Source organism: Manis javanica, chromosome 14 (assembly GCF_040802235.1).
Source record: "Manis javanica isolate MJ-LG chromosome 14, MJ_LKY, whole genome shotgun sequence".
NCBI classification, from domain to species: Eukaryota; Metazoa; Chordata; class Mammalia; order Pholidota; family Manidae; genus Manis; species Manis javanica.
This window is the reverse complement of record NC_133169.1, coordinates 40,313,866-40,338,255: the sequence shown is the minus strand read 5'-3', so window position 1 is coordinate 40,338,255 and position 24,390 is coordinate 40,313,866. Positions and strand designations below refer to the sequence as shown.

At 39.5% G+C, this 24,390-nt stretch overlaps 1 pseudogene; it reads left to right on the top strand.

The window, feature by feature from the left end:
* Positions 1-20,328: 20,328 nt before the first annotated feature.
* Positions 20,329-24,042, top strand: LOC140845977 (olfactory receptor 13G1-like; annotated as a pseudogene).
* Positions 24,043-24,390: the final 348 nt, after the last annotated feature.

Genomic DNA, 24,390 nt, shown 5'->3' with positions numbered 1-24,390 from the left:
TACTTATGTAATGTCCTTCTTTGTCTCTTGTTACTTTCTTTTTTTGAAGTTTATTTGATCTCATACAGGTTTTGCAAATCCTGCTTTTCTCTCCCTATTGTTTTCTGAAATATCTTTTTCCATCCTTTCTCTTTTAGTCTGTACATGTCTTTGGGTTTGATGTGAGTCTCTTCTAGGCAGCATATAAATGGACCTTGTTTTTTTTATCCATTCAGTGACTATATGTTATTTGATTGGTACATTCACCCATTTACATTTAGGGTGATTATTGATAGATAGGTACTTATTGCCATTGCAGGTTTTAGATCTGTGGTTACCAAAGGTTCAAGGGCAGCTTCTTTACTCTCTAACAGTCTAATTAAGTTGCTTCTTACACTATTACAAACACATTCTAAAGATACTTTTTTTTTTCTCCCTTCTTTTTCTTCATCCTCCACTCTTTATATGTTGGGTCTTATATTCTGTACTCTTTGTTTATCCTTTGACTGACTTTGGGGGTAGCTGATGTAATTTTGCATTTGGCTAGTAATTAATTGGTCTACTTCCTTTACTGTGGTTTAATTTTCTCTGGAAACAGCTATTTAGCCTTAGGAACACTTCCATCTAGAACATTCCCTTTAAAATACACCGTTGAGATGGTTTGTGGACTGTAAATTCCCTCAACTTTTTCTTATCTGGAAAATGTTTAATCCCTGCTTCAATTTTAAATGATAATCTTGTCAGGTAGAGTATTTTTGGTTTGAAGCCCTTCTGCTTCATTGCCTTAAATATATCATGCCACTCTCTTCTGGCCTGTAAGTTTTCTGATGAGAAGTCCAATGATAGCTTGATGAGTTTTCCTTTGTAGGTGATCTTTTTTCTCTCTCTGACTGCTTTCAATACTCGATCCTTGTCCTTGATCTTGCCATTTTAATTATCACATGTCTTGGTGTTGTCCTCCTTGGGTCCCTTGTGTTGGAAGATCTGGACACTTCCATGTTTGAGACACTACTTCCCTAGGTTGGGGAACTTTTCAGCAATTATTTCTTTAAAGATTATTTCTATCCATTGTTTTCTCCCTTCTTCTGGTACCACTATAATGTGAATACTGTTCCATTTGGATTGGTCACTGAGTTGTCTTATTATTCTTTCATCTCTAGAGATCCTTTTTCTCTCTCTGCCTCAGCTTCTTTGTATTCCCATTCTCTAATTTCTATTCCACTTACCATCTCCTCTACCTCTTCTAGTTTGCTTTTAAATCCCTCCATTGCATGTTTCATTTCAGATACTGTACTTTTCAAAGTGTCTATCTCTGTCTTGAATTCATCCCTGATATCTTGAATACTTTCTGTAGCTCTGTTAGCATGTTTGTGACTTTTATTTTTAAACCTCTTTCAGGAAGATTGGTGATTTCAGTTTCACTTAGCTTGCTTTCTGGTGCTTGAGGGATTTTGAATTGAGCAAGGTTCTTCTGCCTTTACATAATCCTACTGAATAGTGTGGAATAATAGCTTTGTGTAGGCAGCACCCTCTAGTGTCCAGATGCTCTACTCTCTGGAGCTGCCCACCACCTGGAGCAATGGTGGGGGTTGCAGGCAAGTGGCTCTGGTGCCTGCCAGGAGGAAAGAGCTCTTTCCTGCTTTCTGGCTGCAGTGCCTGCCTTCACTGCCAAGGCCAGTGAGCTGAGCATGCAGGGAGGAGCCTCTGCATTATGCTGCTAGAGTTGCCATAGGTATGGCTGTCCTGTGGCTGGCCTGGCATTATGGTGGGGACAACAGGTTTGCAAGCAGGTGCCAGTCAGGATGAAGGAGTGGCAGGATGCACATCGCAGTGGGGGCCTCAGGGTTGTATTGCCAGTCAGAGTGATGGAGAACCTGAAGCACCTAAAAATTCCCAAACTGCTAGGCTGAGTGTGCTGGGACGATTTTGTCCACCTGTCCTTTCTCTTGAAGAGCAAATTCCGTGTAATCCTTGGCCATTTAACAACCCTCTCCCTGTTGGGAAGTCTTTCAAAGTGCCCACATTTCTTTTGCCTCAGAGTGGCCAGTTGTGGGTACCTGTTCTCCACAAGTGGCTGGAATCTCAGTCTCTCTGAGTATTCCACCAGTCTTTGCTTTCCAACCCCTGGAATCTCCAGAGCACCATGTAATGTGGGTTCAGGCTCCTGGAGCAGATCTCCAGGGCTGGGTATTTAGCATTCCTGGGCTATGCTCCATCCTCACTTTGTTTCTCTTCCTCCCACCCATGAGGTGGGGTGGGGGAGGGCTTTGCTACTTTACCCTTTTCGACGAGGTCTTCTCCTTTCCCCAGATGTAAGCCATCTGCTGAAGTTTCTTTCTGGTCACTTTTTCAGGATTAGTTGTATACACTGTATTTTTGTGTTCTATATGTTTTGGGGAGGAGATTTCTGTCTCACTTCTCACACAGCCATCTTTTTTTTTCAAGAGGATGGTTTTATAATGACAAAGAGACACTTCTGTAGCAAACATATCATAAAACAGATGCTTTGTGCACGCAGCAGTTTAGTTTTAGATATGACTTAATTTAAGAGACCCAAAAGCAAAATAGGAAAAATGCCCAAATCATGGTGGGGTAATTTAAATCAAGTTAAAATAATAGAATTGATGGAACTCCATCAGAGAGATATACCAGGGAATGCAAACAGGCAGTGTCCTTTAGCCTTACAATCTCCCTCTATCACCCCTGATGACAGTGTTAAATGGTGTCAGTTAGCCATCAGCAGTATGGCTGCAGGGTCAGCTCAGTTCAACATGCCAGAGCAGAGTGCACAGGAGTTGGTTTAGAGTCAAGAGACAACGACTGGTTCACATGTTTTAGGTTATTTTCTTTTTTTCATTTTAGATCATCCTCATTCATTGTCTAGTCAATCATGGCACCTAGAACTATTAGATAGTATTATTTTGAAGCATTTATTTTAAGTGATATATTGATCACAATTTTTATCATAATGGAAAGATGTAGTTCATTTTACTTTTAGAAATATTAGTAAAACAAAGTAGATTATGTCCATTGGCTCAACAGAAAACATTCTTTAAGTTCTAAATAGTTTTTCTACTTAACCATGTGACTAGTATTACATGTAAATCTGTTCATGTCTTGCTTTTTTTTGATAATCTGAGATATTTAACTAATATATAGGAATATTAAGTTTATTATAAATGTTAAATAAGCATTTAGATCATTGCCTGGCAGTTCAATAAAACTGTTAAAAAGTCTAATATCCACTCGTGTATTTTCCTCTGAGATAACACATAGAGAAAAGAAATCGTGTAATTAACATGAAATTTTGTGTTCGAATTCCAACAAATATTTCACAGTGTGAGATTATTCAGCAGAGAGATTGTTTTTGTTGTGAGCACGTCACACATATGAGTGTATTGTATCTGAATATGCATAAATAATGCCAAAAGAATGAACATTACAGATTTCCAAATGATTCATTTTAATTCAGAAAATTATTGAAGAGTTTGTTCTATTCACTTACTGAAAACCAAATGCCATTCCACAGTTTATTTGCAATACCCTCTTTTTCACAGTGTAGAGGGCTAAATAAACATCTACAATATTTGTTTGAACCTTCCTCTTACAATCCATTTCTTGCCACTCTTTTCTCGGTTTACCTTTTATTGGTAGAGAAGTGACCTTCCAAGTAAATATAATTGATTTTATAACAATGCCCATCCATGTTTTATTTGAATTTCCCTTTATCTCTATAAGATATTCCCAGTGTCACTCATGGCTCAGATTTCTACTCCATGAAGATATTACCTTGGGATACCATTTGGTTTTACAGAGAAACAATGTTACAGAAAAGCTATCATTCCACATTTAATTAATAATCAGTAATTAATCATCTGTTTTAACTTTTCCTCTGAGATCCGTTTTATCCTGTCAGAAACTCAGACTGCGATGCTATTCCCTGAGTTCCATTATTCTTGAGTAAGGAAACATTACTTTAATTGATCTTAAGTATGATGGAACCAATATTTAAGCAAGTGTAAGTGGAAAAGAAGTCTGTTGACAGCAAATGATGAGGGCTATTATCTTCATTTTCAGTTTTTTTTTTCCTAGTGATTTAAAACAGGTCACCGTATGAACATGATGATACCCTGCAAAGAAATAGAGTATTTGTGGACATTCTGTCTAACATTTACTGTGATGATGAAATTATGACTTTGATAGAAATCTCTATAGACTTCTTTAGTAACCTCTTTAATTCTACTTTTAGGCATATGGCAAGAGAAAAATACATCCAAGGATTTTTAATTCATTCAAAACAGAGGATACATATGCTTATATTGTCTGCTTCCTTATTTTCTTTCTTTCATATCAATATGCACAAATTGGACTTCAGAACAAAGTGAACAAAACATAAGTTAGTGTACTGTTAACAAAGTGGTAGGAATACTCAATGTGTTTGGGAATTATTTTTAGAATGTATCATTTCTTCAATTAGCATTGAGGTTTACTTAGCAAAATGTTTTAAAATGAACTTTCAAAACTTCTAGTATCGAGATGCTCTAAGCTGGTTCAAACACTTCTCAGAAGTATAGTCTTAAGTGATATGCATATTAAGAATATATACAAGAATCTGAAATGGACTATTATTTATTTTTTTATTTGGGTATCATTAATCTAGAATTATATGAAGAACATTATGTTTACTAGGCTCCCCCTTTACCAAGTACCCCCACATCCACATTCACAGTCACTGTCGATCAACATAGTAAGATGCTGTAAAATCACTGCTTGTCTTCTCTGTGTTGCACAGCCCTCCCCGTGCCCACCACACAATATACATGCTAATCGTAATGCCCCCTTTCTTTTATTTCCACCCTTATCCCTCCCTTCCCACCCGTCCTCCCCAGTCCCTTTCCCTTTGGTAACTATTAGTCCTTTCTTGGGTTCTGTGCTTCTTCTGCTGTTTTGTTCCTTCAGTTTTCTTTTGTTCTTATTCTCTACATGTGAGTGAAATCATTTGGTACTTGTCTTTCTCCACCTGGCTTATTTCACTGAGCATAATACCCTCTATATCCATCCATGTTGTTGCGAATGGTAGGATTTGTTTTTTTCTCATGGCTGAGTAATATTCCATTGTGTATACGTACCACATCTTCTTTATCCATTCATCTACTGATGGACATTTAGGTTGCTTCCATATCTTGGCTATTGTAAATAGTGCAGCGATAAACATAGGGGTGCATCTGTCTTTTTCAAACTGGAGTGCTGCATTCTTGGGGTAAATTCCTAGAAGTGGAATTCCTGGGTCAAATGGTATTTCTATTTTGAGCATTTTGAGGAACCTCCATACTGCTTTCCACAATGGTTGAACTAATTTACATTCTCACCAGCAGTGTAGGAGATTTCCCCTTTCTCCACAACCTTGTCAACATTTGTTGTTGTTTGTCTTTGGGAAGGTAGCCAGCCTTACTGGTATTAGATGATATCTCATTGTGGTTTTAATTTGCATTACTCTGGTGACAAGCAATGTGGAGCATCTTTTCTTGTCTCTGTTGGCCATCTGAAATTCTTTAGAGAACTGTCTATTCAACTTCTCTGCCCACTTTTTAATTGAAATATTTGCTTTTCGTTTGTTGAGGTGTGTGAGCTCTTTATATATTTTGGATGTCAACCCTATATCTGATCTGTCATTTATGAATATATTCTCCCATACTGTAGGATAGCTTTTTGTTCTATTGATGGTATCCTTTGATGTACAGAAGCTTTTCAGCTTGATATAGTCCAATTTGTTCATTTTTGCTTTTGTTTCCCTTGCCCGGGGAGATATGTTCAAGAAGAGGTCACTCATGTTTATGTCTAAGAGATTTTTTCGTATGTTTTTTTCTAAGAGTTTTATGGTTTCATGACTTACATTCAAGTCTTTGATCCATTTCAAATTTACTTTTGTGTATGGGGTTAGACAGTGATCCAGTTTCATTCTCTTACATGTAGCTGTCCAGTTTTGCCAGCACCATCTGTTGAAGAGACTGTCATTTCCCCATTGTATGTCCATGCCCCCTTTATCGAATATTAGTTGACCATATATGTTTGGGTTAATGTTTGGAGTCTCTATTCTCTTCCATTGGTCTGTGGCTCTGTTCTTGTGCCAGTGCAAAATTGTCTTGATTACTGTGGCTTTGTAGTAGAGCTTGACGTTGGGTAGTGAGGTCCCCCCCACACTTTAGTCTTCCTTCTCAGGATTGCTTTAGCTATTCGGGGTCTTTGGTGTTTACAGATGAATTTTTGAACTATTTGTTCCAGTTCATTGAAGAATGCAGTTGGTAATTTGATAGGGGTTGCATAGAATCTGTATACTGCTTTGGGCAGGATGGCCATTTTGATGATATTAATTCTTCTTAGCCAGGAGCATGGGATGAGTTTCCATTTGTTAGTGACCTCTTTAATTTCTCTTAACAGTGTTTTATAGTTTTCAGGGTATAGGTCTTTCACTTCCTTGGTTAGGTTTATTCCTAGGTATTTTATTCTTTTTGATGCTATTGTGAATGGAATTGTTTGCCTGATTTCTATTTCTATTAGATCTTTGTTAGTGTATAGGAAAGCCACAGAATTCTGTGTGCTAATTTTGTATCCTGCCACTTTGCTGAATTCTGATATTAGCTCTAGTAGTTTCAGAGTGGAGTCTTTAGGGTTTTTTATATACAATATCATGTCATCTGCAAATAGTGACAGTTTAACTTCTTCTTTACCAATCTGGATTCCTCGTATTTCTTTGTTTTGTCTAATTGCTGTGGCTAGGACCTCCAGTACTATGTTGAATAACAGTGGGGAGAGTGGGCATCCCTGTCTTGTTAACAATAGCAGAGGAAAAGCTTTCAGCTTCTCGCTGTTCAGTATGATGTTGGCTGTGGGTATAACATATATGGCCTTTATTACGTCGAGGTACTTGCCCTCTATACCCATTCTGTTAAGAGTTCTTTATCATGAATGGATGTTGAATTTTATCGAATGACTTTTCGTCATCTATGGAGATGATTATTTGGCTTTTGTCTTTCTTTTTGTTGATGTGGTAGAAGATGTTGATGGATTTTTGAATGTTGTACCATCCTTGCATCCCTGGGATGAATCCCACTTGGTCATGCTGTATGATCCTTTTGATGTATTTTTGAATTTGATTTGGTATATTTTGTTGAGTATTTGTGCATCTACTTTCATCAGTGATATTGGTCTGTAGTTTTCTTTTTTGTGGGGTCTTTGCCTTGTTTTGGTATTAGGGTGATGTTGGCTTCATAGATTGAGTTTGGAAGTATTCCCTCCTCTTCTATTTTCCAGAAAACTTCAAGGAGAATGGGTATTATGTCTTCTCTGTATGTCTGATAAAATTCCAAGGTAAATCCATATGGCCTGGGGTTTTGTTCTTTGGTAGTTTTTTGATTACCGCTTCAATTTCGTTGCTGGTAGTTGGTTTGTTTAGATTTTCTGTTTCTTTCTGGGTCAGTCTTGCTAGGTTACATTTTCCTATGCAGTTGTCCATTTCTCTTAGGTTTCCCAGCTTGTTAGCATGTAGTTTTCACAGTATTCTTTAATTATTCTTTGTATTTCTATGGGGTCCGTCGTGATTTTTCCTGTCTCGTTTCTGATTCTGTTGATGTGTGTTGACTCTCTTTTCCTCTTAAAATGTCTGGCTAGAGGCTTATCTATTTTGTTTATTTTCTCGAAGAACCGGCTCTTGGTTTCATTGATTTTTGCTATTGTTTTATTCTTCTCAATTTTATTTATTTCTTCTCTGATCTTTATTATGTTCCTCCTTCTGCTGTCCTTAGGCCTCATTTGTTCTTCTTTTTCCAGTTTCGATAATTGTGACATTAGATCATTCATTTGAGGTTGTTCTTCCATCTTTAAATATGCCTGGATTGCTATATAGTTTCCTCTTAATACTTCTTTTGCTCTTTCCCACAGTAGTTGGGGCTTTGTGTTGTTGTTGTCATTTGTTTCCATATATTGCTGGATCTCCATTTTAATTTTGTCATTAATCCATTGATTATTTAGGAGCATGTTGTTAAGCCTCCATGTGTTTGTGGACCTTTTTGCTTTCTTTGTACAATTTATTTCTAGTTTTATGCCTTTGTGGTCTGAAAAGTTTTTTGGTAGAATTTCAATCCTTTGGAATTTACTGAGGCTCTTTTTGTGGCCTAGTGTGTGGTCTATTCTGGAGAATGTTCCATGTGCACTTGAGAAGAATGTGCATCCTGTTGCTTTTTGATGTAGAGTTCTGTAGATGTCTATTGGGTCCATCTGTTCTATTGTGTTGTTCAGTGCCTCTGTGCCCTTACTTGTTTTCTGTCTCTTGGATCTGTCCTTTGGTGTGAGTGGTGTTTTGTAGTCTCCCAAAATGAATGCACTGCATTCTATTTCCTCCTTTAATTCTATTAGTATTTGTTTCACATATGTTTCTGCTCCTGTATTGGGTGCATATATATTTATAATGGTTATCTCCTCTTGTTGGACTGATCCCTTTATCATTATGCAATGTCCTTCTTTATCTTTTGTTACTTTCATTTTGAAGTCTATTTTTTCTGATACTAATATTGCAACACCTGCTTTTTTCTCTCTGTCGTTTGCATATAATATCTTTTTCCATCCCTTGACTTTAAGTCTGTGCATGTCTTTGGGTTTGAGGTGAGTCTCTTGTAAGCGGCCTGTGGGTGGGTCTTGCTTTTTTATCCATTCTATTACTCTGTGTCTTTTGATTGATGCATTCAGTAGAGTTACATTCAGGGTGATTATTGAAAGGTATGTACTTATTGCCATTGCAGGCTTTAAGTTTGTGGTTACCAAAGGTTCAAGGTTAGCTTCTTTACTATCTGACTGTCTAACTTTACTTGCTTATTGAGGTATAATAAACGCGGTCTGATGATTTTTTATTTCTCTACCTTCTTATTCCTCCTCCTCCCTTCTTCATATGTTGGGTGTTTTGTTCTGTGGTCTTTTTAGGAGTGCTCCCATTGAGAGCAGTCCCTGTAAGATGCCATGTAGAGGTAGTTTGTGGGAGGCAAATTCCTTCAACTTTTGCTTATCTGGGAATTGTTTAATCTCACCTTCATGTTTAAATCATAATCATGCTGGATACAGTAGTCTTGGTTCTAGGCCCTTCTGCTTCATTGCATTAAGTATATCATGCCATTCTCTTCTGGCCTGTAAGGTTTCTGTTGAGAAGTCTAACGATGGGTTTTCCTTTGTAGGTGACCATTTTTTTCTGTCTGTCTGCCTTTAATACTCTGTCCTTGTCTTTGATCTTTGCCATTTTAATCATTATATGTCTTGGTCTTGCCTTCCTTGGATCCCTTGTCATGGGAGTTCTGTGTTCCTCTGTGATCTGATAGGCCATTTTCTCCCCTAGTTTGGGGAAGTTTTCAGCAATTCTTTCTTCAAAGACACTTTCTATCCCTTTTTCTCTCTCTTCTTCTGGTATCCCTATAATGCATATATTGTTCCTTTTCGATTGGTCACACAGTTCTCTTAATATTCTTTCATTCCTGGAGATACTTTTATCTCTCTCTGCATCAGCTTCTCTGTGTTCCTGTTCTCTGTTTTCTAGTCCATTAATGGTCTTTTGCATCTCTTCCATTCTGTTTTGAAGTCCTTCCAGAGCTTGTTTTATTTCTGTGTTCTCCCTCCTTAGTTCTTGCATATTTCTCTGCAAGTCCATCAGCATGTTTATGACTTTTGTTTTGAATTCCTTTTCAGGAAGATTGGTTAAATCTATCTCCCCAGGTTCCTTCTCAGGGCAAGATGTAGAAGATGTTGATGTCTGGGTTAGTCTTGTCTGGATCAAATTTTTTTGCCTTTTCATGTTGATAGGTGCAGTGGTATGCTATTTACTCATCTGTCAGCTTGGAGAGCCAAGACTCTTTCCACTTGCTCCTGGCCTTTCTTTACTGGTACAACTACACCCCCTATTTACTTGTGTTGGGCAATTGAGTATAGGCCAGGTCTCTGTATCTTGCCCAGCTGGTACAGAGGAAGCTCCCTTGCTGTGTGCATGGCCAGCCTCAGGCTGCTGCTGTACTATGTCGGGGCCCCAGAGGGGTAATGGACGGGGGACTGTTTGGCTGTTTAACTCTGTGATTGGTCTCAGAACTGTTGTCCAGGGGGTTAGTGTGCCCGGAGTTTCCTGGAATTTCCAGCTGCTGGACTGTGAACTGCGATGCTTCTGTCCAGCGGTGGGGTCCCTGTCCCTTTAAGACTTTCAAAAAGCACTCACTTTTCTTTGTCCCAGGGGCTCTGGCTGCGGGACCCACTCCCAGGTCTTACTGTCCTGCTTCCCTAGTTTCCAGGACCCCATGCATGCACTGTGTGTCTGCGCTCTGGTGCGGATGGCTAGGGCTGGGTGTTTAGAAGTCCTGGGTTCCCTCTCCCTCCCTGCTCCAACTCCTCTCCTCCTGCTGGGAACTGGGGTGAGGGGCCTTGGGTCCTGCCAGGGTGTGGCTTGTATCTTACCCCTTTCACCATGTGCTGGGTTCTCACAGGTGTGGATGTAGTCTGGCTGTTGTCCTGTGTCTTCTGGTCTCTCTTTTAGGGATAGTTGTATTTGTTGTATTTTCAAAAATATATATGTTTTTGGGAGAAGATTCCCACTGTCCTACACATGCTGCCATCTTGGCTACACCTTTGAAATGGACTATTCTTTAAAGTGAATAAAAAATACCTGCATTTATTTGATATTCCAAATTATTTTAGAGCAGTTCTACTTCCAGGAATATGTCCAAAAGAGTTGAAAGCAGGGACCAATGTTGATAGCAGCATTATTCACGTTAAGAGAAAAGGTGGAAGAAAACCAAATGTACACCAAGAGATGAATAAGTACACAAAATGAGGGATCTATCCAGAGTGGAATATTAATCTGCCTTTCAAAAGATTTTCTGACACAGCCACAAAACAGATGAACCTTGAGGGCATTAGATAATTGAAATGACCCAGTCACACACAGACTGGTACTGCATCATTCCCCTCAAATGAGGTATCTAAAACAGTCAGACTCCTGGAAATGAAGTAGAAAGCTGGTTGCCAGGGACTGAGGGCAGAGAGAAATGGGAGCTGTTTAATGGGTAGAGTGTTTCACTTTTACAATATAAAAACATTCTGGACATTGTACAACAGCCTGAATATACTTAATACTGATCTGTATACTTGAAAATGGTTAAAATAGAAAAACTTGAATGTATGTGTGTTTACCACATTTATAAAATTTATTTAACTAAGAAACTTTTTTAGTGATGTATGTTTCTTGGTTAAAAAAATTGAACTTAAATTACACTGAGGATTCTAGTATGAAGATAAGAGACAGGGTCGAGCAAGAAACAAAAGAATATTGTAAAATATTTCAACTTTCAAGCACTGGCTTTCTAATTGGAATGATAGAAATCAGACATGTAGGATTATATGATCTCAACATAATAAATTCCCATAAAAATAGTTTACCCACTACTGGAGTTCTGAGATAAAAGTGAGTAGAGGAGATTCTATTTTTTTTTTTGAGAGGGCATCTCTCATATTTATTGATCAAATAGTTGTTAACAACAATAAAATTCAGTATAGGGGGGTCAATGCTCAATGTACAATCATTAATCCATCTCAAGCCTAATTCTCGTCAGTCTCCAATCTTCTGAAGCATAACGAACAAGTTCTTACATGGTGAACGAATTCTTACATAGTGAATAAATTCTTACATGGTGAACAGTACAAGGGCATTCATCACAGAAACTTTCGGTTTTGATCACGCATTATGAACTATAAACAATCAGGTCAAATATGAATATTCATTTGATTTTTGTACTTGATTTATATGTTGATCCCACATTTCTCCCTCTATTATTATTATTATCTTTATTTTTAATAAAATGCTGAAGTGGTAGGTAGATGCAAGATAAAGGTAGAAAGCATAGTTTAGTGCTGTAAGAGGGCAAATGTAGATGATCAGATGATCAGGTGTGTGCCTATGGACTAAGTATTAATCCAGGCTAGACAAGGGCAGCAAGACATCCAGGGATGCAGAAGATTCCTCTCAAAGCAGGGGGGGGTGAGGTTCTGAGCCTCACCTCTGTTGATCCCCAAATTCTCACCTGATGGCCCCCCTGTGACTGTGCCTGTCTTAGGTTGTTCGTCCCTTGAGGAATCTTACCCATCTCTGGCTAACCAGTCATCTTCCGGGGCCATACAGGGAAATGTAAAGTTGGTAAGTGAGAGAGAAGCCATATTGTTTGAAAAGGTTAGCTTTTTACTTCTTTGCAGATTTATGCCCTGTGGCTTCTATGCCCAGCAGTTGTCTCGAGGTATCTTTACCACCTGGAGGAATTATGATACTCGGTAAATTCGATATGAGGCACGAATTCTATTTAAGTGTTGTAATTAGGAAGGAAAAAGAAAAGCTATAGATGTAGCATATGGAACTAAACATGGGAGGATTGATTATTTCTTTGACATATCTTCTTGTAGAATACCTTAAGTATGTCTAGGTTTTAAACTACTAACTAATTTGCACACACATATTAACATAATAGGAATACGGTGACATAAACAAAGCAAATCTATAATTACCATCCATTTCCAGTGAAGCCAAGAAAACCAGTTAGGCACCCTAGGCACCTGTGAAAATTTATCTATGATATGATGGATATTGTCCAACTGTACTTGAACAATCAGACAAATTAAAGCAGCGCATTTCTGGGATCTGTTCACATCCCATATGTTCATTTAACCGTAGGTAGTCTATATTCATGAGATTTTGGAGTGCTACAACTTGCACCCCTCCCAACTCCTGGTTGTGTTCCAACAGTACAGATGCAGTGAAATTCGTTGTCTCACTGTATGCACATGCCAACCTAGACATCTCCCTCCTCATTCCTATGGCAAGTCCAAGAGATGGTGGGCTGGATGCAGCCACAAACGCAGCATCATCCGGATCACTGTGGAGGATTTTTGATGATCATTCCCTGGCACAAGTCCTCCAGAGAGTGCTGATGCCAGAAGCTCCTCTTCATATCGTATCTTAGTTCATTTTCTGGGTATCCAAGATAGGCCTTGATCTTCTGCATAGAAACAAACAGACCCTTTGCCCACACTTTGACATTCCCTCTATACCACTGTGCAGAACTCATTGGAGGTCAGCACACAGTAATTGCTTTTTTTTAAAATTTTTATTAAGAGAAAGGAATATTATCAGAAAAGAGTACCTCCATAGCTGATCATCTGACACCCTTTAAGTGATCAACATTAAGGATATTTAAAGCATGCGTTGGTCTTTGATTTACCAATAGTTTTATCCTATCAAGGAGTAATCCCCCTTTTCTTTCTTTCTTTCTTTCTTTCTCTCTCTCTTTCTTTCTTTCTTTCTTTTTTTTTATTTTTAATCTACACTTACATGAAGAATACTATGTTTACTATGCTCTCCCCTATATCAGGTCTCCCCTAACAATCACATTACGGTTACTGTCCATCAGCTTAGCAAAATGTTGTAGAGTCACTACTTGTCCTCTCTGTGTTGTGCAGCCCACCCTCCCCTTTCTCCCTCCCACCCATGCATGCTAATCTTAATACCCCCCTTCTTCCCACCCCTTATCCCTCCCTGTCCACCCATACTCCCCAGTTCCTTTCCCTTTGGTACCTGTTAGTCCATTTTTGGGTTCTGTAATTCCACTGCTGTTTTGTTCCTTAAGTTTTTCCTTTGTTCCTATACTCCTCAGATGAGTGAAATCATTTGGTATTTCTGTTTCTTCGCTTGGCTTATTTCACTGAGCATAATACTCTCCAGCTCCATCCATGTTGCTGCAAATGGTTGGATTTTTCCACTTCTTATGGCTGAGTAGTATTCCATTGTGTATATGTACCACATCTTTTTTATCCATTCATCTACCGATGGACATTTAGGTTGCTTCCAATTCTTGGCTATTGTAAATAGTGCTGCGATAAACATAGGAGTGCATCAGTCTTTCTCAAACTTGATTGCTGCATTCCTAGGGTAAATTCCTAGGAGTGGAATTCCTGGGTCAAATGGGAGGTCTGTTTTGAGCATTTTGATGAACCTCCATACTGCTTTCCACAATGGTTGAACTAATTTACATTCCCACCAGCAGTGTAGGAGGGTTCCCCTTTCTCCACAGCCTCGCCAACATTTGTTGTTGTTTGTCTTTTGGATGGCAGCTATCCTTACTGGTGTGAGGTGATACCTCATTGTAGTTTTAATTTGCATTTCTCTTATAATTAGCGATGTGGAGCATCTTTTCATGTGTCTGTTAGCCATCTGTATTTCTTTTTTAGAGAACTGTCTATTCAGTTCCTCTGCCCATTTTTTAATTGGGTTATTTGTTTTTTGTTTGTTGAGGTGTGTGAGCTCTTTATATATTCTGTACATCAAGCCTTTATCGGATCTGTCATTTTCAAATATATTCTCCCATACTGTAGGGGTACTTTCTGTTCTATTGATGGTGTCTTTCACTGTACAGCAGCTTTTCAGCTTAATGTAGTCCCACTTGTTCATTTTTGCTGTTGTTTTCCTTGCCCGGGGAGATATGTTCAAGAAGAGGTCACTCATGTTTATGTCTAAGAGGTTTTTGCCTATGTTTTTTTCCAAGAGTTTAATGATTTCATGACTTACATTCAGGTCTTTGATCCATTTTGAGTTTACCTTTGTATATAGGGTTAGACAATGGTCCAGTTTTATTCTCCTACATGTAGCTGTCCAGTTTGCCAGCACCATCTGTTGAAGAGACTGTCATTTTGCCATTGTATGTCCATGGCTCCTTTATCAAATATTAATTGACCATATATGTTTGGGTTAATTTCTGGAGTCTCTAATCTGTTCCACTGGTCTGTGGCTCTGTTCTTGTGTCACTACCAAATTGTCTTGATTACTATGGCTTTGTAAGTAGAGTTTGAAGTTGGTGAGTGAGATCCGCCCTCCTTTATTCTTCTTTTTCAGGATTGCTTGGCTATTCAGGGTCTTTGGTGTTTTCATATGAATTTTTGAATTATTTGTTCCAATTCATTGAAGAATGTTGCTGGTAATTTGAGAGGGATTGCATCAAATCTGTATATTGCTTTGGGCAGGATGGCCATTTTGACGATATTAATTCTTCCTAGCCATGAGCATGGGATGAGTTTCCATTTATTAGTGTCCCCTTAGTTTCTCTTAAGAGTGACTTGTAGTTTTCAGAGTATAAGTCTTTCACTTCTTTGGTTAGGTTTATTCCTAGGTATTTTATTCTTTTTGATGCAATGGTGAATGGAATTGTTTTCCTGATTTCTCTTTCTATTGATTCATTGTTAGTGTATAGGAAAGCTACAGATTTCTGTGTGTTAATTTTGTATCTTTCAACTTTGCTGTATTCCGATATCAGTTCTAGTAGTTTTGGAGTGGAGTATTTAGGGTTTTTTAATGTACAGTATCATATCATCTGCAAATAGTGACAGTTTAACTTCTTCTTTACCAATCTGGATTCCTTGTATTTCTTTGTTTTGTCTGATTGCCGTGGCTAGGACCTCCAGTACTATGTTAAATAACAGTGGGGAGAGTGGGCATCCCTGTCTGGTTCCCGATCTCAGAGGAAATGCTTTCAGCTTCTCACTGTTCAGTATAATGCTAGCTGTGGGTTTATCATATATGGCCTTTATTATGTTGAGGTACTTGCCTTCTATACCCATTTTGCTGAGAGTTTTTATCATGAATGGATGTTGAATTTTGTCAAGTGCTTTTTCAGCATCTATGGAGATGATCATGTGGTTTTTGTCTTTCTTTTTGTTGATGTGGTGGATGATGTTGATGGATTTTCGAATGTTGTACCATCTTACATCCCTGGGATGAATCCCACTTGGTCATTGTGTATGGTCCTTTTGGTATACTGTTGAATTCTGTTTGCTAATATTTTATTGAGTATTTTTGCATCTACATTCATCAGGGATATTGGTCTGTAATTTTCTTTTTTACTGGGGTCTTTGCCTGGTTTTGGTAGTAGGGTGATGTTGGCTTCATAGAATGAGTTTGGGAGTATTCCCTCTTCTTCTATTTTGTGGAACACTTTAATGAGAATGGGTACTATGTCTTCTCTGTGTGTCTGATAAAATTCCGAGGTAAATCTGTCCTGCCCCGGGGTTTTGTTCTTGGGTAGTTTTTTGATTACTGTTTCAATTTCTTTGCTCGTAATTGGTTTGTTTAACTTTTGTGTTTCTTCCATGGTCAGTCTTGGGAGGTTGTATTTTTCTAGGAATTTGTCTATTTCTTCTAGGTTTTCCAGCTTATTGGCATATAGATTTTCATAGTAGTCTTTCATAATTCTTTGTATTTCTGTGGAGTCTGTCGTGATTTTTCCATTCTCATTTCTGATTATGTTGATTTGTGTTGATTCTCTTTTTCTCTTAATAAGTTGGGCTAGAGGCTTATCTATTTTGTTTATTTTCTAATCTGGAGAATGTTCCATGTGCACTTGAGGAGAATGTATATCCTGCTGCTTTTGGATGTAGAGTTCTATAGATGTCTATTAGGTCCATCTGTTCTAGTGTGTTGTTCAGTGCCTGTGTGTCCTTACTTATTTTCTGCCCTGTGGATGTATCCTTTGGGGTGAGTGGTGTGTTGAAGTCTCCTACAATGAATGCATTGCAGTTTATTTCCCTCTTTAGTTCTGTTAGTATTTGCTTCACATATACTGGTGCTCCTGTATTGGGTGCATGTATATTTAGAATGGTTATATCCTCTTGTTGGACTGAGCCCTTTATCATTATGTAGTATCCTTCTTTATCTCTTGTTACTTTCTTTGTTTTGAAGTCTATTTTTTCTGATACTAATACTGAAACCCCTGCTTCCTTCTCTCTGTTGTTTGCCTGAAATATGTTTTTCCATCCCTTGACTTTTTGTCTATGCTTATCTTTGAGTTTAAGGTGAGTTTCTTGTAAGCAGCATATAGATGGGTCTTGCTTTTTTATCCATTCTATTACTCTGTGTCTTTTGATTGGTGCATTAAGTCCATTTACATTTAGGGTGACTATTGAGAGATATGTGCTTATTGCCATTGCAGGCTTTAGATTCGTGGTTACCAAAGGTTCAAGGTTAGCTTCTTTAGTATCTTACTGCTTAACTTAGCTCGCTTATTGAGCTGTTATATACACTGTCTGGACATTCTTTTCTTCTCTCCCTTTTAATTCCTCCTCCTCCATTCTTCTTCATATGTTGTGTATTTTCTTCTGTGCTCTTTTTAGGGGTTGTACCATCTAGAGCAGTCCCTGTAGAATGCCCTGTAGAGGTGGTTTGTGGGAAGAAAATTCCCTCAGCTTTTGCTTGTCTGGGTATTGTTTAATCCCACCATCATATTTAAATGATAGTCGTGCTGGATACAGTATCCTTGGTTCAAGGCCCTTCTGTTTCATTGCATTAAGTATATCATGGCATTCTCTTCTGGCCTGTAGGGTTTCTGTCGAGAAGTCTGACGTTAGCCTGATGGGTTGATGGGTTTTCCTTTATAGGTGACCTTTTTCTCTCTAGCTGCCTTTAAAACTCTTTCCTTGTCCTTGATCCTTGCCATTTTAATTACTATGTGTCTTGGTGTTGTCCTCCTTGGATCCTTTCTGTTGGGGGTTCTGTGTAATTCCATGGTCTGTTCGATTATTTCCTCCCCCAGTTTGGGGAAGTTTTCAGCAATTATTTCTTCAAAGAGACTTTCTATCCCTTTTCCTCTTTCTTCTTCTTCTGGTATCCCTATAATACGAATATTCTTCCTTTTGGCTTGGTCACATAGTTCTCTTAGTGTTGTTTCATTCCTGGAGATCCTTTTATCTCTCTCTATGTCAGCTTCTATACGTTCCTGTTCTCTGGCTTCTATTCCTTCAATGGCCTCTTGCATCTTATCCATTCTGCTTATAAATCCTTCCAGGGATTGTTTCACTTCTGTGATCTCCTTCCTGACATCTGTGATCTCCTTCCGGACTTCATGCCACTGCTCTTGCATTTTTCTCTGCATCTCATCCCATTGCTCTTGCATTTTTCTCTGTATCTCTGTCAGCATGTTCATGATTTTTATTTTGAATTCTTTTTCAGGAGGACTGGTTAGGTCTGTCTCCTTCTCAGGGTTGTCTCTGTGATCTTTGTCTGCCTGTAGTTTTGCTTTTTCATGGTGATAGAGATAGTTTGCGTAGCTGTTACTAGTGACCCCTGGAAGAGCTTCCCTTCTTGTTGGTTTGTGGCCTTCCTCTCCTGGGAGAATCGCGACCTCTAGTTGCTTGTGGTGGGCAGCTGTGTGCACACAAGTCTTCTGCTTCCTGCCCCGTTGCTATGGGGTTTATCTCCACTGTTGCTGTGGGCGTGGCCTGGCTAGGACTGCTCCTCCAAAATGGTGGAGCCCCATTGGAGGGGGTGCGGCCGGGAGGCTATTTATCTCTGTAAGGGGCCTCTGTGCTCCCTGCTGCCCAGGGGGTTAGAGTGCCCAGAGATCCCCAGATTCCCTGCCTCTGGTCTAAGTGACGTGTCCTGCACCTTTAAGACTTCCAAAAAGCACTCTCCAAACCAAACAACAACAGCAACAATGAAAGAGGGAACAGAAAAAAAAAAAAAACAACGAAAAAACGCGTGATTTTTTTTTTTCCTCCGGCGCCAGTCCCAGGCACCTGCTCACTGGTCCTCCTGCCCTGTCTCCCTAGCACCAGGGTCCCTGTCCCTTCAAGGCTTCCAAAAAGCACCCACCCACTGGTCCCGCATGGAAAAACGCGTGATATTCTTTGTCCTGAGTTGCCGGTCCCAGGCACCTGCTCACCAGTCCCGCCGCCCTGCCTCCCTAGCACCGGGGTCCCTGACCCTTTAAGGCTTCCAAAAAGCACTCGCCAAAAAGAGAAAAAAAGAAAAAAGAAAGGGGGAATAATGCGTGATTTCCTCCATCCTCAGGTGCCGGTCTCAGGCACCCGCCCACCAGTCCTGCAGGGAAAAATACGGGGTATTCTTTGTCCTCAGGTGCTGGTCCCAGGCACCCACTCACCAGTCCCACCGCCCTGCCTCCCTAGCACCGGGGTCCCTCTCCTTTAAGGCTTCCAAAAAGCGCTCGCCAAAAAGAGAAAAAAAAAGGGGAAAAACGCGCGATTTCCTCCGTCCTCAGGCGCTGGTCTCAGGCACCCGCCCACTGGTCCTGCAGGGAAAAATGCGGGATATTCTTTGTCCTCAGGCACTGGTCCCAGGCACCCGCTCACAGGTCCCGCCACCTTGCCTCCCTAGCAATGGGGGCCCTGTCCCTTTAAGGCTTCCAAAAAGCACTCGCCAAAAAAAATAAAAACTGCTCCGGTTTCTTTCCACCCGCTGGGAGCCTGGGAGAAGGACACTCGGGTCCCGCCTGGCCGGGGCTTGTATCTTACCCCCTTCGCAAGGCGCTGGGTTCTTGCAGGTGTGGATGTGGTCTGGATGTTGTCCTGTGTCCTGTGGTCTCTATTTTAGTAAGATTTTTCTTTGTTATATTTTCATAGCTCTATGTGTTTTTGGGAGGAGATTTCCATTGCTCTACTCACACCGCCATCCTGGCTCTGCCTCCAGGAGATTCTATTTAAATTGGACAAATCTCGGAATACTTCCAGGAAGTGGTAGATACATAGCCTGGTTCTGAAGATTCCTTTAGGCAAATTGCAGGGGATTTGGAAAGAGTGTAACAAACAGAAAAGTGAGTTTTTAAACCCTTGCCACCTGGCTCCAGCATGCATGTCATAACCCAGTAATCTGTGCTTTGATTTCCAGCAGATTTCTTTATGGAGTGTTTCTCAATGTCTCATTTGTATACATCTTTCCTAAGGTCCCACCACTTCCTGACAGTTTTCAAGAGCACACTACTCAAGAAGAGCTTAGAGTCCAGCTGATTTAATGTTTACAGGTGACTTCACCCAGTGGTCTCATGATTTCTCTTCAGTCCTAATGAAAAAGATTCCCAGTTGGATTATACATCCTGTAATAGACTCTTGGACAAGGAGAGCAATGAACTCAAAGTTGAATTTGTAAAATCATCTTCCCAAACTTAGAAAATAGAGTGCTCAGGAGTTAATACTGGTTTTCTCAGACAGACATTGCACTGGTTTTAGGTACCAGAGGCTGACACGCTGTGCCAGTTTGCTTGAGACTGAGGGTGATCAAAACATGGAAAGTTTATTTCAGCAGCAAAGCAAGGAGAGTCCCAGGCTAACCAAGATGGTTGATTACCCTACCAAGAGTAGGGCCATGACTAATGCCCAGTTACTTAGACACTTCCCTAGCCTCCACCACCTCATTTTTATTTACACTGCATTCTGTTTCCTAGACACTCGATTTTACATACCGGCCTGTCTTTGAACACTTCCAAAACCTGAGAAAATTGAGAAATGGCATCTTTTATTTCTCAGCACTCAAGGTGAGGAGCTATGTTAAGTGAATACAACCTTCTCCTGAACAAAGGTTGAACCAGAAGCAAATCTGACTTAACCTTGCCTAATGGAGAGTCTCCTAGAATAAAACTGCCTGACCAAAGTCATTCAAGAAGGTGAGAGCATAGAGTAAATAGTGCAACTCTAGAGGCTGCTAGGATGGGCTCCTGGCAGCTTGCCCTACAGACAGTAGGCCCTTTAAAGAAATGTGCTCTGTTGTGCATGAAAATGAACATATTTGAGAGCAGTGGCGATGATGATGAAATTTTATTTTACTTTACAATATTATTTTGTCCTCACAACTATAGTAGAACCTTAGAATTACCATTTATATGTAGTCATTAAAGAAACAATACACTGAGAGATAAAATCACAGAAGTCAGGATTACCATTCTCACGAGTGGGAGACCCAGGACTGACACCTATGAACTGGCACTTGTTGGTCTATTATGTGCCTTCAGACAGAAATGCAAACCAGTATGGCAAGTGTACGCAAAACCTGATGATATGTGAAAGACTTGAAATAACATGGGAGCTTTATTCAAAATGAGATATGATTTGGAGGTGGAAATATAGATGAAATAGTTGATATTTGAAATTCAAGTCAAATATTTTTGAGCATTTTAAATATCTGATATTGGAAAAATGATATTAACTAATCTTTACAATAATGAGTGTTGAACAATTTTGTAATTATATTAGGAGGACCTGGTATGCTCATTCCATCTGAATCAGAGATCTGGCATCAAAGCTTCTTGGAATGAACCTATAAGACAGTAGTGCTCTTCCAGCCTATGCGATCTTACCCACCAAAGTGGGCAGTCAGATATACATTGACACTTCCTTGATGAAGAAAAAACACATCAATTTATCTTGGAGAATTGTTATTTATCAATGTAAATAGTGCTACTTATCCTTGTAGTTATTACTGATCAATTCTCCTGAAGCTGGGTATAAGGGAGAGATTCCAATCACAAAATATAAAGCCAAATTTCACAAAATGCTCAGTTTGTAAGGAGGTGGAGAACTGCACCTCCCATCCACTATCTCTGAGTTCAGAGCTAAAGAGAGAAGGAGGGGAACCTGAAAATAAATTCCTTTTTCCATCCTGTCTTGGAATGCCCCATCCACTCATCCACTTCACAGCAGTGTGGCATTGGTTGGGTCCCATTCTCCACACTGGACTTGGTGCAGTCACTCTGTGTGGATGAAGCTGAACCCAAAGGGACCATGACACCACTCACGGAGGGGAGAAGGTCTGCATTGACAATAACAGCCTTGCTCTAAATATCCACTTTTGATCCAGGGTGAGGGTAAATATTCCCTGCAATCCACAGGTGTCCAGAGCGTGGTCCATAGTTTCTACTGAAATTCTGCAAGTGAGACAGACTGGCTTGGATCTCACTTTTGACCCCAAAAGGCCACAGCCTGCATAAGTAGGGAAACTTATTTCTCCAGGTTTCATAAATCAAAAGTCATTGATTCTTGTCCAGGTGCCTCTATGTCCCTCTCATCTGGAATTATCTATATTACTTTAGTTATGTTTAATCTGTTTCAGCTTTTCTACTGATGATGATGCCTCTGTTTAGGCATCAAAGAAACAATATGATCTCTGAAAGGTCAAAGAACAATGATAACCAAAGTTATGAATAAATTCATTATTACTTAGAACATTTTTACTAGATTCACGAGGTCATAATAGTCCTGACAGACATGAATTCATTTAAAATCTGACCATGCATAAAAACAAATCTGTTCAAAGAAACAAATAAATAAGTGAACAGATGACAAAATGCTAGAGAAGTTTTGGGAAGAAATTATATAGTTCAAGAATTTCCTTATGAAAATCTTGGCTATTTTCAATTTTCCCAGATGTCTTGAGTATGCCTAAGAAAAATGTTTTTCTGTCTGTTTAATATCTAATATTTGTCCAATATGTACTACTTTTGGAAATAAATATTAAGTTTACAGAAATTTAATGGTCAACTTACAGCTATAATGAAATGAAACTGCAGTTTTTGAACCCAATCTTGTGCCATTATATGAAAGTATAACAAATTAGTTCAAATTTTTGGACTATGCTTATGAAACTGAAGGAAAAAATAAGATAGGCATTTGATTAAATTGTTTAGTACTTGGAAACCAACACATTAGTCAACAGTCCCTGATTATCCAGCCTCAGAATATTCTGTTCAGCAATTTTCTCCTGAAGCCTTCCTGCTATAATAAACCCTGACAGCTTCTATCATTCTTGATATTCCCACTTACATATGTTTTAAGAAAGATAGCATGTTTTTAACAGAATTAGTGACATATGTATATGTTGTATTATATTTCCATTGAATATATAAATATATACACATATATGATGTAAGTAAATATATATTATATATTTATACAAATTATGCTCAGACAAGCTTAATTTCAAAATGGCAATATTGAAATATTTGAAGGCATTTACTTTTTCCTCTCTTTTTCTTCTCGACCTCTGGCTTCAGTTTATTGCAGTCATGAATGGAAAACATGCATCAGGAAATGGTGTGCATCTGGAGAACAGAGGATCTTGTGTGGAAGACTGAGCCCCAGCATAGGGAATTCCTGCTATGAAGTTGTATTGATCCGAATACTCAAATCACTCAGCTCTCTCTCACAGACCTGTCGCCATTAAATTCCCTAATAAAAGGACCGTAATTGAAAAGCTTTAATTACTAGTTGTTCACTCTCTGCCATGTCTGTCATTTAATGAAAGCAAGTTGAACAGCAGCATTGTCACCAACTTTGTGATTCTGGGTTTCACCCAAAAGCCTGATATCTGAGGAGTTCTTTTCCTCGTGTTTCTCTTCATCTATCTCATGGATTTTCTAGGCAATATGCTCATTGTCATCACCATAATCTGTAACGCCACCTTGCACACCCCCATGTATGATCTCCTGTTGGCACTTGCTTTCATGGACATTATCTGCACAACAAGAATCCTACTGAAGATTCTGGAGACCCTGCTCACTTCAGGGCAGACCATTTCATACAAAGGCTGCATGACCCAGTTCTTCTTCACATGGTCCCTGGGGGCCGAGTTGGCTCTCTTCACGCCATGGCCTATGACTGCTCTGTAGCTGTCTGTTTCCCTCCTCACTACAGGGCCATCAACAACCACCATATGTGTGTGGCCTTGCTTGGCATCGTCATGGCTATTGCAGTGACCAACTCCTGGGCACACACAGGGCTCCCTCTGAGGCTGACCGTCTGTGGGCCAAACACCATTAACAGTTTCTTCTGGGAGATACACCTTTGCTGGCTCTGTCCTGCAGCCCGGTGGGAATCAACGAGGTGATGGTTTGTGTTGCAGATATCACCCTGGCCGTAGGGGACTTTGCCCTGACCTGCCTCTCCTACAGCTTTATCACTGCTGCCGTCTTCTGCATCCGCACAGCAGAGGGCAAGAGGAAGGCTTTCTCTACATGCTCAGCCCACCTGACCGCGGTGTCCCTCTACTACTTCCCTGTGATCTACACCTATATCCGCCCTGCTTCCAGCTACACATTTGAAAGGGACAAGGTGGTAGCTGTGCTATGTACTCTTGTGACCCCTGCATTAAACCCAATTGTGTACAGTTTCAGGAACAAGGAGAGACAGACAGGGATTCAGAAAGTCTTTGGAGTTCTGAAACATTAATGGTTTCAACAGGAAGCATCAATTCTCTACTCTAGAATCATCTTCTAGATATCTCAGATTTTAATGATCTTTCATAGTTACCTCCAACCTGTCTTCCTATTCCCTCCTATGAGAAAAAATGTTCACTCCACTGCAAAATATTTAACCACTATTGTAAAGATAGTATGTGTTAAGTTTACTTGAAACTTAACTTTGAACTAGGTAACATGCAAACATTCCTAGAAATCTCACTACATTTGAAACTTTCATTAAAGTTAAATATCTTTTGCTGTAAATAATCCAAATGACTTGAAAGCAAACTAATTTCACTGTATATCTGTAATGCAATATAATCTAAATGCAAAGAAA